Here is an 18,893-nt window from a genome sequence, read left to right on the forward strand (position 1 = left end):
TAAGGCAAGATTTAAAGTCCCGTGTTGCGCTGCTTTAATTGATGTAACTTATTAGACTACCTTATTCTCTTGTTTGTGTATCTAATACGCTTATTAATTCTCTCTCTCTCTCTCTCTCTCTCTCTCTCTCTCTCTCTCTCTCTCTCTCTCTCTCTCTCTCTCTCTCTCTCTCCAGATTGCGTGCCTTTTCAGTTTGCTTCGCAAGAATGTGTATATGTAATAAATAAACCGAATTACGGTGAAATAGTAGCATGTGCCAGAAACTCCTGGTAACAGACATTAATTTTTTTTAATTCCCTACTTTCTTTTGTGCTTCCAGGAGGTAAGTTTGTCATGACGTAGGAGACAACTGGTTATCGTAAAGGTAAGTCATAGATATCGTTCTGTTTAATTCCTTTGAGTGTGCTTATGGATATTAAGTGTACGTACGCGTGTGAGTGTACGTGAATGTACCAGTGTTATGTGTGAGTGGATATTTGTTTGTTTATGTGTTTGTACAACAATCACTAAGAAGATGGAACCAATTTGTCGTGCAGCTGCTTTGCATTTTTATTGCCAAGAAAGAATTTACCGACGCATTGTGTCTGTCTTTCATAATTGCTTAATGTGCGATTGTTATACTAGAGAAAACGTGTGAAATAATGTGTCTCCGTATCTACATGTGAATACACAGGCGTACATGGCTGTTTGTAGATGAATGCATTTTGTTATTAGAGTGCTGATGGGGTTTTTATACGCGCGTATGTCACAACAGTGGAGAGGACATTACTCTTGATCAAGAGGAAGCACTCGTGTGTGCATCACTGTGCATATGCATGTATAAATGCGTCCGTTTGAGTAATTTGAATGGATATTTTTGAGCATATTCGTTCGTATGTGTTGACAATGAAAAGGTTATTACACTCGAGTAAGAGGAAGCGCTAGTGACCATAACACGAGTGGAAGGCGTGGCAACGCTGTCGAAATGTTGATTTATCACTCAACATTTCCGACAATAAATGGCATCCCGGGCTCTGCCTTCATCCATTTCCTGCTATGATACGAGGGCAAAATGCTCAGTGGCCCTTGCGCGTTTTTTCCTCTCTTTGCTATTATTCAGTATTTAGGCGACACCTCTGATGATCTGGAATTTCCAAATGCAACCGATGAATGACCCCACCCGTTTTTATTCCCCTCTCCCTTAATCTTGGTTTGGGTCAAGACTGTTTGTTTGGGCTGGACTTAGTCTTTGACTTGCTCATCCTGAAGAAAGCCCGCGAAAAGAAAGGAAGACATGACACGAGAGCTTTTGGAATTGAACATTGTTTGACGAATGGCAACGGAGATAGGTGCTCAGTTCAAGATTTATGATCGTTAGTAATAATAGTGGTTTGTTCCTGGCCAGATTGGATGGGACAGACCAAAGTGACCTAATTGATAGTAGGCTAATATACAAATAAATAAGAAAGAGGAAATGAAGAACCCCAGAAGAAGAATGAGTAGGACAGAACCATTGGATAATTTCCGATCATTGTAATGTCTAGCAAGGATTCGCGGTTTACGGGAGGCTGTTCAAATGGCGTGATATTACCATATTTTAATGGTTTCGGAAAGGAAATTTGCATATGGTTACCTAGCCCAGAAGAATAGGCGAAGAAAAAGTAACTTCATAATTGATTGATAGCTGCCTGCAAGAAACGTGTGTTCCTTTTTTTTTTCTTGCTGAAGGAATCGAGACTATCAGCGTTGCCAAAAACAGTCTAAAGGCTGCTAGTATACTTTCTCAGATGTTATTGTTTCTTTATTGATTTAATTCCACCGACTTTAATTCCCTCTTCTGCAAGGCTCTGAAGCGTTCTTCTAAGAAGTGTCATGGACGTTGGTTGTCTGGGTTTAAGAAAGGATGTATGTAGTTCTGCATGTAAATAAATATCCGTATTTTTATTTGATTATTGATTCGTGTATGGTGAGTATTATTTGGAAGTTGGCTGGACTGGTAAATGCCTTCTTTAACTTCGTCCTAATGACTTTGTGTCCATGATGAGTATGAATGATGATAATCTCAGGTATCTTATTTTCAGCTTTTTAATCATACGCAGTTATAGAAAGTAATACGAAGTGAAATAAAACAATAACAATGAGTCATTCTTGTCAAGTGAGTTGGCTGTCGTTCGGTCACCCACCACATCCTGCGCGTCCAAGGGCATCATTATTTGCTACTGTAGAGTGCAGCTTTCTTTGTCTTCCCCGTGGGAAGGAAATGCCGTCAGTGTACCACACATGGCGCACTGTAGGCATTACTAAAAGGTGTCTAAAGTGTCCCTTGGTCCATTGACTGCACCGATTTTTTAGCCTTTTGCTTCACCTCCACTTCCGCCTCATTTCGTCAGGCTTACTGTGAAACCCTTGAACTATTACTGCTTAGTGCAACTGTAGGGTTTTCTCCAAGTGTCACCTTTGCATCCTTGATTTGATCTCATTCATTTTCTAGATCTCTTTATCTTGCTGTCCAACCCATCTAACTCCCTCTCTCTGTTCACTGTCGTACGTACTGAATGGCTGAAAGTACCCGTGCCCTTGGCTTGACACCCTAAATTGCTCATAAGAAAATTTCTTAGTCTTCTCTTGACAATATCATAATGTTATTTAAATAACCCCCTAATGTTATTTAAACGGTTTATCTCATATGTCGATCGAAAAGCCGTGAACAAGTTAGATCTTCAACAGTTACTAGCTGTGGTGTTGTGATACAGATTCTCGAATGTGTGCCGATGCAAGGAGTAGAATCCGAATATGTAAAACGGAATATGTATCCATATACTTTTTCTGTGTAATACACAGTCTATAGGAATGGACTACGTTTAGACTTAATATTATCTACTCCGTCATAATGTGGTTCGGATCCCACAATAAGCTGTAGGTCCCGTTGCTAGGTAACCAGTTGGTTCTTAGCCACGTAAAATAAGTCTAATCCTTCGGGCCAGTCCTAGGAGAGCTTTTAATCAACTCAGTGGTCTGGTTAAACATAGATATACTTAACTCCTGGCCCAGTGTTTCTCACCAGTGGCTGCGTTGGCTCGAATTTGGGGTGGCGCGTAACGTCTGAAGGGTCGACATTTACCGTCTCCACCCTTTCTGGTAATACGCTCATTTTTTCCTGAAAAGGTATACTTGATGTATATGATAGATGAAAATATAAATAGGCTCATTCAGATCCAAAACGACCAAGAGCAGAAATTTCATACATCAGTCAGTCAACGCGGACTCGGGTAGCGTAACTTACAGGACGAGGCCTTTCCACCGACCCCAATTCTAGGATAGGACTCTTAATGGTACCATAGAATTAAATTCATGGATCATGTTTTCCTTTAGAGGCAGCGGAGGCCGAAGGGACGGCCACCTCAGTGCCATTATTGATCATAGAGCCCGAGGGAAGAATGGCGAGGAACCCGCCTCTTGAAGGAGAGTTTTTAAGTGTCGAGGAAAAAGGAGTCAGGAACAAAATTCCAAAGGGTGTCATTTTTATAGACTGGAACAGTAGCCATTGCTAGTCTCTCTCTCTCTCCCTAAAGGGACTTGAGAAACAACGATACAAAGATCAAAAGGTTGGTTACTTTTGAGACAAATTTTAATGTCACATCAACAAAGGTCATCGATGATATAAAGAAAAATGAAATAACAGAAAAACCGAAAAATAAAAATAAGTCATTGCTTCATTTCAAAAATTTTATATATATATACATATATATGTATATATATACTGTATATACACATGTATATAGTGTGTATTTGTGTTTATGTATATGTATATATGTGTATATATATATATATATATATTATATATATATATATATATATATATATATATATATATATATATATATATATATATATATATATATATATATATATATATATAGGGTGATAGAGCAGGAGAGAGATGTTATAGCCGACAAAAGCAATGATAAGAGAGAGAGAGAGAGAGCATTCCATCACTCCATTTAAAGCTGTTGCGTCGTTCGTATTGCATAAGGGACCCTACTGGACCCTCGTAACCATCTGGGACTTTTGACGGTCTGTGTACCAGCTGGGAATACGAAAGAAAAAGGAGATGAAAACCGCACTCAGGATTTCCTGGTTGAGCGTGATGCAAGGGAAGTGGGGATGTCATTTTACACTGATACTGAAGTTTCTGGACTTTCTATTATATTAAGAGCAGTGTAGCGGGCATGAATACACACACACATACATATGCTAGTAATTTATATAGAGTAAATCGGGATTTCCTCTGACCAGACATATCTCCTATATATTTTCTTTATATCCTCTGCATTATCAGCTGAATACTGCGTTTGTGTCTTTACTGCCGTCTTACTAGTATGTTGCATCAGTGAATGTTTCGGTCATCACTTGTAATTAATTTTTACGCTGTAAACACTGACATTAACGATCTTTGTTTATTGTCTTGATAGGCTTTCCGACGTTTTTCTATGTTCATTGTTTACATAAAATGCTTCAGGGTAAAGTGGAAGATCTAGCAATTCGTTGTTTCACTTTTCTCGTTGCACATACAGTACTTTTGTATGTATATATATACATATATATATATATATATATATATATATATATATATATATATATATATATATATATATCTATTTGTTTATATATAATATATATACATATATACTGTATATATATTTATATATGTATACATACATGCGTACATACATACATATAGATGTATACAGTATATACTTGGTATGTGTTTGTCAGTGCTAAACTATTAGTATTTTTCGGAGCAGATTGCCAGAAAAAGACGTCAGTAACAATAAATAGGAAAAACGTTGTGGCTCTATTGCAGTCAAACCAATCAAGACAGGCGCAATTTCATTCCAGAGCAAGAAGAGTCAATTACCCCTCCCCTGTCCAGTGACATTTCGAAGAAAACTTTCAAGAAAACAGTCCCTCCTCCTCCCCCTCCCCCTCCCCCTCCCCCTCGACTCTCATTCGTGTTTACATTAGCCCCAGAAATGTCAGTCTCCTTCCGTTTGAGAGAGCGACTCGCCGTTGCGAAAGCCTTGTAATTGGCGCCGAGGACGGTCGAAACTCGTGTAAATCAGGCGCCGCCGATGTGTCGTTTCTTGTGACGAGAAGGATCGAGGCAGGTGCAGGAGGAGGGAGGAGGAATTGGTTGCCGAAATTCGCCGCTTCCCAGAGGAACGAATGGTTTCGTAGTAAAGCGATGGCAGTGATTGCTTTGTGGTTTTATTCCGCCTTTGAAATCTCATTGTGCTGGTGTTATTTTCCATTCATGATTATAATAACATTGATCATTTAATGTCTTGTTGTCTTTTGAGATAGTTAGGAGAGAGAGAGAGAGAGAGAGAGAGTTATAACTGAACTATCTTTTCATGCTTTGTACCTTGCGTGAGTGGGAAATATCATTACATCAACATTCGTTGTAAATAGGAAATCATTCGTCTCCTCGAGCTTAAATGATACAAAATCTTTACTAAAGTTCGTTGAAAATCTGTCTTTGGCCAAATACAAGAAATATTTTGTATAGGTGACTTGTTGACGAATCATTGATATTGATATATATGTGAATATATTCAAATACATTTAATTATATCATATAATGAACATCGAAGTTCGTGAGTTTTTTTTTTTTTTTTTGTGATGATGAAAGTATTCTTTTTGTCATTCATCAAAGCCCGGGAGATCAGGAGAACAATTATATGGTAATGGTATTTTCCTCGTCTAATTCATTTAAGAACGACAGACAAAGTTCCTTGCTCGAAAAAATAACTTTCGCCACACCGTCCTTAATGACAAAGAAAAAAAAAAGCTTCATTGTCGAAAAATAATCCCTGTCACGCTTCACTTTTCTTTCGAGAGGAATCCATTCACTTTCTTGTTGCCTCTGGACTGGAAGTCATGCGGTCGTTGGGGGAAGGTCGGAATAGAAAGAGGAAGAAATGACGTCACCAGTGACGAAATCATGACGTCAAGGAAGAGCGTGTGACTGTCTTTGGATTTAAGTGCAATTTTCTTGGGCGGAAATGTAACTGTTCTGTTAAGTAGAACGCTTGTCGTTTTTGATAAACGGGATTGGTTAATTTTCTCTGTTTTATGACAAATTGAACGAGTTGACTAGTTTTTTACTAGTTTTCCTATTTACCTGTTCTTTCCTAAAAGGTTTTTCTACGATTTTATTCAGTTTAATGTTCACACAAATAGGGACATATACAAGCATGCATAAATACTACATAATAATGTAACATTCATGATGTGGGTATACTCTGTAATAAAAGAAATAGAATATTTTATACCTGATTTTATAGGTGTGGTAGTAAAATTCTCTCTCTCTCTCTCTCTCTCTCTCTCTCTCTCTCTCTCTCTCTCTCTCTCTCTCTCTCTCTCGTATTTGATAGTAAATTTCTTACCATATCATCCGTCTTTCAAATATGAAATTGTCATCCTTCTCCTGGCTCCCAGGATTCTTATACTCGTCGTCTGGGTCAGATTGAGGGACGGAAAGAGAGAGAGATATTCGGACGATTAGAATTTAAAGTGTGCTATTATGATATACGTGAACACAAGCCCTTCAGTTTTTCTTACCTTAATTATGACTCTACTTCTATCAAAAATTGAAAGATGTTCATAGAGTTGTGCCTAAAGTAGCCCATAAATAAAAACAGAATCAGTCACGCACATGTAGTATGTATGTCACTGGCAGATCATTTTGCTTGGACTCGTAATGGTTCGATCCCGACTTACCGCCCACCAGTTGATCCAGCAGTGAACTGGAATCAATATTGGCTGAGGCTAGGAATGGCAAGGAGCTAGCAACCTCACCCGAACCGAATGGCTGTATTTTTCTGGTGCCATTCCATGTAAGAGGAAAAAGTCTCTCTCTCTCTCTCTCTCTCTCTCTCTCTCTCTCTCTCTCTCTCTCTATATATATATATATATATATATATATATATATATATATATATATATATATATATATATATATATATATATATATATATATATTATATATATATATATATATATATATATATATATATATATATATATATATATATATATATATATATATATAATATAAACATTGAGTCACTTTTACCCCTAAATACCTAAATCCTTATTCCTGTTCCTCTTAAAATAACAAGGTCCTTCCACCTGCTAATTAACACCTGCTATTAGTCCTACCCAAATCGTGCCTCTCTGCCTCGTCCTTTTGATTACAGAAGGGTTGACTTCCCCATTGTCTGCGCCTTTTGTGGGGATACGTGAGATGAGGGATATCTATCTCATTGATGAAGTCCTCTTAACGAAACATGATATTTCGGAAATTCGAGGATTAAGGATGACTAGGGTGTTGGAGGCATCACGTCTCATCTTCGTGGATCGTCCACATTGTAAGAGAAGACGTGATGTTTCCAAACAGTCTGTGAATTATCATATACTAATTGACCCATGCCCTCAACAATGACGACAATGAAAAAGAGGATCGAGAAGGCAGCTCCCAACACTAAGGACGATTCTACCCGTCATTCTGCGTAATTATATAAAGACCACTTGTGAGAAGTTTGTTCCAGACACTTAAACAGAAAATGATTAATGTTTACATATTGCTTGTTATGATATAGCAATTCTTCGAACTTGGTGGTTTTTTTTCCTTTTTGTATTCGTTATTGTTCGTCATCGAACGTCTTACATGATTCTAAAATAACTAATTATTTGCGAAGGCTGTTGGAATAGTCGACCAAGTGCCCGTGCCTACCCCAGTCCCAGTATGACTGGAAACAAGTAGAAGAGTAAGGGGCTTGAACCAAAGAGGAAGTGACGAGCTGTGATATAAAAAATGAATACTGTATACCTTGTATTTGTAGATTTATTTGTATGTTAATGTCCCCTTATTTTTTATCTCGTCTCTAGAATCTTTACACTGTAAGGAATGTTTGTTTTAAAGTTCCTTGTAAAATAATAGTCAATGTTATAGTCATTTAGATTTCGTGATTGTAAGTACGATGGTATAGGTTTAATGAATTCTATGTTTAGACTTCCTGTCGTCTAGTTTGGGAAGTCTTTTTGAACACATCTTCGAGACAGTACGTAACGTTCCTGGTGTCGGGATTTACCGAGATTACACTCGTATTTTACCGCCTGTTTGCGGTGTAGTAATAATAATAATAATAATAATAATAATAATAATAATAATAATAATAATAATAATAACGAAAACGGAATCCATGTGAAAATTTCTCAAAGTTGTCAGTTGTGGAAAAGAACGTTTTATCTTTCTTTGTAAGTCGGTAGTTTTTAAACCTTAGCAGGAAGTACCTTGTATTGTACGAATCTTAATCCTTTCAACCCCTAATTCAAAACATATCTTCAAGTAACATCTGGAGCCGCTTCTTCTAAGGAAAAAAGATGTACGATATATATATATATATATATATATATATATATATATATATATATATAATATATATATATATATATATATATATATATATATATATATATATATATATATATATATGTGTATTTATATATTATATATGTGTGTGTGTGTGTGTGTGTGAAAAGACCCATAAAACTCTATACACATTGCAACCGTATAGTTCAGATACTTATGTTGTCTCACTGGTGAGCAGGGAAGCAGAAGTATCTGAAATATATGGTTGCAACATGTATATAGTGTTTTTATGGGCCTTTTATCTTCACAGTATACTGTTGGATTACAGTAAAAGACATTCATGTTATATGTAGATAACATGAAAGAAGACGAAGTTAAAAGGGTCTGGTAGGTTCATATTAGCACCTAAACATGAACAGACAGGCAGATAGGACTTCATGAATTTTTGGACTTAGCATCAGGGGAGGAAAAAAGACTATAATAAGTCGAAGGCTCTGTATTTCACTTTGGTTAATTTGTGGGTGTGCAAGCTATTGTCTACACCAGTTCTTGTGACAGAATGGAAGCGGTACAGAAGAAGGAAACTCTCTCTCTCTCTCTCTCTCTCTCTCTCTCTCTCTCTCTCTCTCTCTCTCTCTCTCTTCGTGTGCTCCAGTTATGCTCAGCCTGGTTTAGAACCGTAACAATATATCTGATTCTGAGACACAAAAAAAGAGAGAACTCGATATTCTGAAGGAATGCAAGAGCCCTGGATAGATTAATAGACAGATCACAGTTTTAAAGGTTAGTTTCGTGCAGTAAATGTACAATGATATAATTATAAATAACGAATAGAGTGCCAGAAGAAAATATAATCTCAATATTCTCCTTTACTATAAGCCATAGCCCAGACTTCGTGAACTAAACTCGAAGCCATAATCTTATAATGGCCTCGTTTTCATACCCCAGGCCCTGAGGAGGTTTGAAGCATCATTGTCCTCCTTGTTCAGTCCCTAGGACCCCAACAACCAGGCCCCACCCCCCCCCTCTCTCTCTCTCTCTCTCTCTCTCTCTCTCTCTCTCTCTCTCTCTAAAGAAAAATAGAATTTCTGAAGAACTATCTTAGACGAAAATAGGTAATTTGTCGTTGTTTTTATTATTATAGTTTGTTTTCTCTTCAACAAACTCATTTTAATCATTCTCTCTCTCTCTCTCTCTCTCTCTCTCTTCCTGAGGCTAAAATAGTGAAAGTGAGCGCCGAGGATTGTGGCGGTCAGAGCTGGACGCTGGAAGGCTTAAGTGAGATGAGAAAGGACTCTGGAGGATGGTGTTGTTGGGTTGGGGGGAGGGGGGGGGGATGATGGAGATTGCCCAGCGATGTGGAAGGGAGAATGGAATTGTAAGAAGGTAGGATGGAAAAGAAATGGATGAATCGCTGGGTAGGATGAGGTGGAAGTTTGTGTGGATGGTCGGCTAGGGTTGTCTGGGTCCCATGGGGGCCGTGGTTGGGGCGCCTTGGGGTATGGGAGGGCGAAGTGGAAAGGGGTGCTTTAGTGTACATCTCTTTTCCTGGTCATGAGCTTGTCGGTATCGTAGACTTGACGAAAGTATGTCTAGTTTATCCGAAGTATTTCTGCTTTTATTTCTTAGCTCATCCTTATTGGTGATTGAATTGTGTAGTTAACGTCAGGTATATTTGTGAATTTCATCTGTGGTTATAGTTCAGCCAATTTGCTTTTTTTTTTCTTTTTTCTTTTCCCTAAGATTTCGTAACTGGGCCTTGTTTCCAGTTTTCGCGCATATGTACCCATGTTTGAGCATGACTAATGAGCTTATTAATGATCGAAATTCAGATTCACTTGCGATGTGATTTGCACTTCCTCGCTGAAAAATTGAAGAATGACAATAATAATTCATTAACTTGTATTGTGTATAGGTATGTATATGACATACTTCCTACAAACATGAGGCTACAGTTATATCGTAGTGGATCCTACGTCAGTTCTAAAATAAAATTTGGGGTTTGTGAACTCCGTCAGGGGTTTCTTTAAAGCGGAACAATTTGTATTTGTTTACATGTAGGACGCGCTAAGCGCCTACTGAAGGTTCTCATCGACTCTCGTAGGGGTGTCAGCCATCTCACAGGTTTTTCCAAGACCTTTGGACCTTGGGTTTTTCTTTGAACAGAAAGGAAACAGTGCCGTTAGATTCCATGCCAAATCCTGTCGCTATCGTATAGCCTAAAATACAATGATTTTAAATCCTTGATCTAACATAAAACAGACATTCCATGCCGTTTCTAGTTCCTCCATGCAAAACAGCCATCAGTTCACCCTCACTTGTCAGTCAGACGACCTCCGAGCCATACATAGCATCGTTTTAAAAGCTTTCGTCACTTCACCCTCTTTTAATTTTCTGTTTGTGGCTCATAACTTACCCTTATGTCTTTTAAACAGACGCGGGCAGTATGTTCAATAGAATACTGTTTTTTATTTTATTGTATATTTTTGTATTTCTTTTTAAATTGTTTGTTAAATACTTTAGCCTGCAGTTTCCTCTTATTCACTCATTTCTTTATTGTCAGTTTTAATGAATTTGTTTCCTGTTTTCATACTTATACTGTATGTATATTGTCATTTATATATTGTATACTTTTTCTTTGATCATTGTGTATTTTGAAGTGTGTTATTATTGTGCCTTTTTATATACTGTTATGTTTTATTAATCAGTATAATTTTCTTACTATTTCATTATATTTTAAGTAGTTTTCTTAGACAAATAACACTGGTTATGGGAAATGTAATGGATTCCAGAAAGCTTGGTTATGCCTCTATATATGTAAATAAGACATAATAATGTCTACAGTTTTGCGATGTCATCTGGCCTTCCGGTTCTTCCACGAATTAAAGTTTTCTAGTGGATTTGTGCGTGCACATTTAGGAGTTAGTTTGTACACTTATTGTTTTTGGTACACGCATGCTCACACAATACACACCTTGATACACACACTGGTACACGTGCAGACAAATATAATATATATATATATATATATATATATATATATATATATATATATATATATATATATATATATATATATATTAAACACCACATCTCTATCACGTGTATGTGTATGTGTAGTTTCAAGTGTGAATTTGTTGTCTCGTATACCCATGTGGCTATTTTACATTCACAAATATTAGGCCACAATTATAATTTAAAACCGAATTCACTATACCTTGTGAAGAACTGATGAGATCCTGGCCTGGCAGATGCAATTATTAATAAGTCCCCTTGGGTTTAAGCTATTCTTTAAGCTATTCTTAAGGTGCAAATGATGCTTACTGCTTAACATTTATGAATAGTTTATGGTATGTATTCCTATGATTTTGATGTACATTTTTTATATATATATGTGTATATATACATATAGGATATATATATATATATATATATATATATATATATATATATATATATATATATATAATATAGTGTGTGTGTGTTTTGCGAGCTAAAGTTGACTCATTCCGAATGGACAGAGAGCGTCCTTCATGCTTTGTGATCTATGGCATGATAAATATGTATATCGCCATGCCTCCCTGAGCAAACGGCAGAAAGTGATATTACCTTATTTAGTAGGAAGGAAAAGAATGTTTCCTTGTTGGTATTTCTGACTTCAAAAATGAAGTGTAAATGACTAAAATTATTCAACACATTTGTAGATGTGTTTAAAAATTTTTAATTATCCAAAATGAATACGTAAGGCCAGGGGAATTATTATTATTGTTTTTGTCGTGGATGTACATACAATATAACCCCAGCCTTGCCCTTTACTTCAATTCTTCTTCAGGAGAACATTGCTGTTGAATTAATTATATATATATATATATATATATATATATATATATATATATATATATATATATATATATATATATATATATATATATATATGTGTGTATGTGTGTGTGTGTGTGTGTGTGTGTAAAATCTTGCTGAAGTGTGAGCTGTGAAAGTTGAATTACCGGCACAATTCTTCCAGGTTCTAGATCGTTAAGTTTGAAATCAAAAGTGGTTTTGGCCTTCCGAGTGACCACGAGGTTCAGGAGACATAGAAAACGGAAAACTCATGTTCCGTTGAGGTGACCAACATTGTTATTGTAAGTCTCTCTGGTGGTCTCAGAATCCACACCGTGGTATTTATGCTCTTCAGTAATTTACTTGGCTTACGTGGCGCCTCAAGGCAAGAATCTTTGCTGGCATAAGCCAGCTTGATGTAAACCTTCCAACAACCAGCTTCGTAAATCTCTCTCTCTCGATTAGATGCTTTAATCAAAGACCTTTAGGCGATTCCGTCCGAAACTAATGAAGACTTCAGGGTATATTATATTGTCGATGACCATAGTCGTGCGTCACCAGTTTACATCAGTCAGTCAGTTGACAAAATTAAATGCGCTTTAGACAAATAATAATAAAAAAATATAAAATATTAAAAAAGGCCTCAACTTTTAATGCCCACTGCATGGAAAGTTGTTTGGTGGAAGCGTAAATTATGGTCGGGACTCTTGAGACGGGAGGCTGGAGATGAATCAGACGATTGAATATTTGTAGGAGTGAAAGACATGAGTGGCTTAATTTCACAGAGGCCTGGCTAGTTTCACGGCAATCGAGGAGATGATGATGGTTATCGTAATGAAGTTTAAAAGGACGTATTACACTTCTTCTTACTTAGCTTAGTAGAGAAGATTACCGTGACTCACTGTGTATGCTTTGGTGATGATTGTGAGACGTGTAAATTAATGCCAAAGAAAAGCAGGGGAGGAAGGTGATATTTTCCAGAACCCCTCTCTCCAGTTCTCTCTTTTTCTCACTGTCCTGGTATGGGCATGTCAATGATTTTCTTGTGATGTTGATAAATATAAGACATCGAGTAACCGTGCATTAAGAAACAGTTGACGAAGGAAATATATTGACACAAGAGAGTAATATTGAACTGGTAAGTGATATTAAACTGATTTATAGCGTGTAAATGTAACGAATCTGAACGTTGAACTTCGCTGCTTTAAGAGAATGAAGATGAAGCTGAGAGAGAAAAAGAGGGCAACTGATGTCGTGCCTCTAGATATGATAGCAGGTGAGTGTTTGTAATTAAAGAATGCTGAGTTAGAGAAGTGTAAATGTGCTCAGTGATTGGTGTTATAAGGCTGAATGCTAAAAATATTGCAGTGGTGAAAGCATGTAAGCTTTTGGAATGATGTTTAACGTATGGACAAATGGGCTTTACCGAAGGAGGGACGTCTGATTAAACAAGGGTATCTGGAAACGCTTCAACGTACGGGAAAAAAAGATGATGAGTTAGCAAAGAGGGTTGGGACATGTAGACATAAGTTCGAGACTGGAAACGAGTATGTAATGTAAAATAAAAAAAAAATGAATAAACTACTGTTACTTTGGGTGTGTACAGTACTGGGATGTGCTTGTAGGTGAAAGCAAATAAATGACGAATTCCTGACTATTATTCTGCTAGAGGAGTCATGAGCCTTCCACGAATCTTCGGTAATCATTTTCTCAGAGGACAATATAGGCTTCAGTGGTCCGGACATGAGACGGACAATAGCCGGATACGGCGACGGTGAGCGTGACCTAGAAATTGCCTGAGTTATCTGTTTCAGGTCCGGGGTAAGAGAGAGAGAGGGAGAGGGAGGATGGGCCAGGGGGCATTGAAATGGGGGCTACTCATGAATGAGTAAGCCCCTGAATGGGCCACAGGTTTGCCGTCACGTCGTCTTCATTATGGTTGTAAAAGTATTTGTAGTCACGATCTGTTATCATCTCTTGAGGGCGTTATGTAATATTTCAAACAACCAGATGCGCACTAGTGTATATATATATATATATATATATATATATATATATATATATATATATATATATATATATATATATATATAATAAAAAAAGAAAGAGCGTGTGTGTGAGAGAGGATGATGGTCTCGTTATCCCAAGTTATAGTCCGGTTGCCAAATGGCATTTTTGGGGTCGAACCCAGTTTTGTGGTATGGAGGTTTTATTGTTGATTCTGGTGCTCTGACATGTCCTCAACAGGAATCAACCGGGTGCCACTCTAGCACGTGGGGAAAAAAAATTACTGGCCCAAAACAAAATGGCCACGACATGTTGTCAATGCTAAATGTCACATACCTTTTTCTGTACTGTTGACAGACAGGTGATCTTGGTGTCTATACCTGGTTTTGGGGTCAAGGAAGTCCTTGGTTTTACTAGTTTCGTATTTCAAGGTGTGTGTAGAAAGATATATAATTTAAATTACCAATAATTATATGATAATCTGCATGCTCATTGGTGGTGGTAATTTTTTTTAACATTCTTTCGTTACTGGTCAGCAAAGACAGTATGGTCAAGCATGGATGATAAATGTTTCTTTGATTGCTCCAACATTTCCCCTAACCTCATTAACTGTGGTGCTGCTAGAGCACAAACTATCAGAGTCTGTAGTATAAGGTGTGGTGATAGGCTGATTGATAAATTGCATGGTCTAGATTCTATAAGATGTTATAAAAGCTGTGTATCTACTTCTAAGCATCATCTCAAACGATATAATATCACAAAGAAGAGTAATGACAGCTCTGCAACAGAAACAGTAGTACCACCCAAAAGATCATGCAGATTGGGCACAACAAGATTCATTTTCATAGAACACTGTATTCTACGGTGAGAAGTGTCTACTATTGGATCCTTGCCATCCAGACAGATGGAGAAAACTATACCAGTGTCAAACAACAGGAGACTACAAGCAGAATATACTACTCACCTGTGGTGAGCGTAATGATGATCTTGCCAATGAAGTTTGAGTTAGATTAAGCGATGCGGTTACAGATTGGCATGCAGCAGATGCACAGTACCACAATGACTGTTATGAGCGCTTCATGAGCCACAAGAATATTCAAGCAGCTGCTGGAACTAAATTCACTGTCCTTCTACAAGATGATCCTGCCTTGGAAACACTGATTTGTGAAATTGGGGGGTGAAAAATCACACATATGGAGCTCTGTTGAAATCCACGAAGCATACACAAACTATGGAGGCAGTAAACTGTCACATAAAAACCTCATCAGTAACGTATTCAGTCATTTTGGTTATGATCTGCTGAAACTCTCAGGAGAGGGAGTAGCTAACATATTTGTGTTCCGCAGTGAAGCTCCTCATTTACTCAAATTTACTGATGCTAGTGATGAGTTTGACATGACAGCCATAGCCAAAACAATAAAGAAAGAATGTTGTGGAAAAGCAGCTAACCAGGACACATACCAAACTCAACTCGCTCAAGAAGATGCAACAAATGCTTGCAGTGATATGATCCCAAGGTTGCTTGCCGAGTTGTCACCCAAACTGGACAACACAAATGCAGCTTTACTAACAACAAACGTAGCTTTACTAATAGGAAACATCATAAGTGTTCTCACCAACAGACCAACATTGTTACAGATAACTCTTGGAACCATCATGAGGGACAAATCACTTATAGAACAGTGTGCAGAATTTGGCATAACATGGTTATGTGATGAAGTGTTACTTGAGGTCGATGGAGGCTCTACCAGCTGAGGTGCTATCAGAGTTCATGAATTGCAATCATGTCATGAGGCATAACCCTGGAATATGGAATGGGCATATGGTCCGACATGTATATAGAGTCCACCTTCATGAGGTATGGACATGAGGCTGGAAGCCTGGTGGGATTGACACTCCAGCCATCAGCTGTCGCTATGTGGGCACTCAGTCTCCATGTATGTAGCCAACTTTGCATGGATGTAACTGCACTGAAAGAGGGTCAGAAGAGCATTGTAGCAACAAGTCACAAGGAAGAGGGCAAGTCCCGTATCAAGAGTGACACAACTGACAGAGAAAAACTGAGGACTACACTGAGCACATTCATCCATCCTCTAGATCCTACAAGTCATCCAGTAGGTTTGGTCAGCATTGCTAATGGCTTTATATCTTCAAGCAACGTGAATGTAGATAGCTCACTCAAGATTGGAAAACAACAAATGAAGGATTTGGAAGCTTGATGGCCAACTAATTTCCATGGCCCCCTAAAGAAGAATGTAAAAACAGTGACTTCTAACAAGAAGTTGATCAAGATTGATGGTACACCTGTAATTAATACTGAAATAATATATACAAGAGTCGTTGGCCTTCAGCAGTCCAGAAACTTGAACATCAAAGATGTTCTTACTTTTGAATTTATCTGCTGTACCACCTGCACTCTTTGATGAAAATGGTGACTTGAGATCACAAGCTAAAGCTACACTCCTAACCAAATTACATGTTGAAGTATCAGGCCGTCTCATCAAACCTCCAGATGCCTATATCATCGACAGGTGTGCCTTGCTTTGGACTGTTTATCGGCCATCTAATGGTACTGTTGAAGAATATGTGAAGAACTTCTTGGGAAGCCTCCAATACTATTTACAAATGTGTTGTGTATATCTGATCTTTGACAGATATGCACCAAATAGTACCAAGGGTGCCAGTAGGTCAAACCGTGCTGGTACAAATGCTAATCGCAAACATTCACTTACACTCCATACACCTCTGCCAGCCCAGAATATAATGCTAACTGTCACCTACAACAAAGCCCAGCTTATCACCCTGATCACCAAATATCTCATTGATCATGCAGAAGACAACACTAATGAACTTTCATCACTGCTGAACACCCTGTCTCCATATCCATCACAAAAGGACAAGTAAGGACCCAAACTAATCTTCATAACACTTACGAGGAGGCTGATGTTATCATAGTGAATCAGTTGGTGTACTTGGCAGCCAGAGGTGCATCAAGCATCTCTGTGGTTTCTGATGATACAGACGTCTTTGTTCTTCTCCTGCACTTCTACTGCAGAGAAAAACTCACCTGTGAGGTGATTATGCAGAGTCCCATTGCTGGCCGAAGAACTGTAGATATAAAATCTACAGCAACCAAGCACAGTAGTATTGCAGAATTTCTTTCTGAAGTGCATGCATTAAGTGGTTGTGATACTACCTCATTCCTCTGTGGCACAGGAAAAGCAACTGCTTTAAAAGTACTTAATAGCGGCAAGACACTGAAGTTGTTGGGTAAACAAGATGTTTGTTTGGAAGATGTTGTCACTGAAGCAACACTGTTCATGGCAACATGTTATGGCTCCAAATGTTACAAAAACATGTCAGACACGCCATGATGTATAGATGACAAAAATGGCAAATCAGAAGTTGTCAGTTGCTCCAAACTGAAGTCTCTGCCACCAACTTCAGAAGCTTTCATGCAACATGTCTACAGAGCCCATTATCAGACACTAGTATGGAAGTCGTCACTCATCAGCGAACCTCCTGAAGCTGCTGATCCAGTGAAGTATGGATGGCCCAAGAGAAATGATAAGCTCTTCCCAGTTACGTTACCAGAGAGTATATCACCCGTTCCAAATGAAATTCTCCAAATGATCAAGTGTGCTTCTTCCTCGATCCGTGCATGTTCTACCAACAGATGTAGTTGTGTGGATGCTCAAATGTCATGTTCAATGTTCTGTGGTTGTCGCGCTGGGGCAGATTGTAATAACGTCAATAATCGGAGCATATTATCACAGGAAGAAGAGGATGAACTTATGGCCGATGATGATTAACGTAACATTTGAAGGACTCGAACCATACACTATGTTCTGGGTCTATGTTACTTTTAAGCAATAGTTAATATTATATGTGACCTGTATAAATATAATGCAGGGACAAAAGTGATAATGGAAGAGAGATTAATGCTTATGACTCCAAGGCACTATTGCACAATCTAATTAGGTCATGGTCATATGTCATACTTAAAAAGGAGTTATTACCTCATTTGATTAATAAGCATAATTATATTGCTTCATTCTTATGTACCATAATCCAAGGCTATGCTAAAATTATCATTTATGAATTTATCAAACTAGTGATTACTAAGCAGCATGTTACCCGGATTGCTACTGAATGTTAATAAAGTGTACAGACTACAATAAAGGCACTGTTTTTTTTCACAAACTATCACCCTTTTGGACGAATATAAACCATTTCTGAGGTAGATACTCTTAATCAGTGAGCAGCAATGACTTCCTTGACCCCAAAAACATAGGTACAGACACCAAGATCACCTTTCAGTCAACAGTACTGTAAAAGATATGTGACATTTAACATTGGCAATATGCTGCGTTGCGGCCATTTTGTTTTTGGCCCTTAATTTTTTTTTTTTTTTCCAAGAGTACTAGAGTGGCACCCGGCTGATTCCCGTTGAGGACATGTCTGAGCACCAGGATCAACAATAAAACCTTCTCCATACCACAAAACCGGGTTCGACCCCATTTACTCTAGACTATTAGAAGTTTATCTCACCAACGAGCGAGGTGAACCAGTTTAGGATTATTCCTTAAAAATCCAAAGTATCCTCTTTAATATTTGAATCAAATTGAAT

The 18,893-nt window shown here is 37.8% G+C and overlaps 1 long non-coding RNA gene across 3 annotated transcripts in view; it reads left to right on the forward strand.

Moving 5' to 3' along the window:
• Positions 1–2,483, forward strand: part of LOC136840283 (uncharacterized) — a 273,057-nt gene extending 270,574 nt beyond the window's left edge. For all 3 annotated transcript variants that reach the window (XR_010853572.1, XR_010853573.1, XR_010853574.1), the window contains exon 5: positions 320–2,483. This is a non-coding gene — a long non-coding RNA (uncharacterized lncRNA). The remainder of the gene's footprint in view (positions 1–319) is intronic.
• Positions 2,484–18,893: the final 16,410 nt, after the last annotated feature.

This window comes from Macrobrachium rosenbergii, chromosome 7, assembly GCF_040412425.1.
Source record: "Macrobrachium rosenbergii isolate ZJJX-2024 chromosome 7, ASM4041242v1, whole genome shotgun sequence".
Taxonomy (NCBI): Eukaryota; Metazoa; Arthropoda; class Malacostraca; order Decapoda; family Palaemonidae; genus Macrobrachium; species Macrobrachium rosenbergii.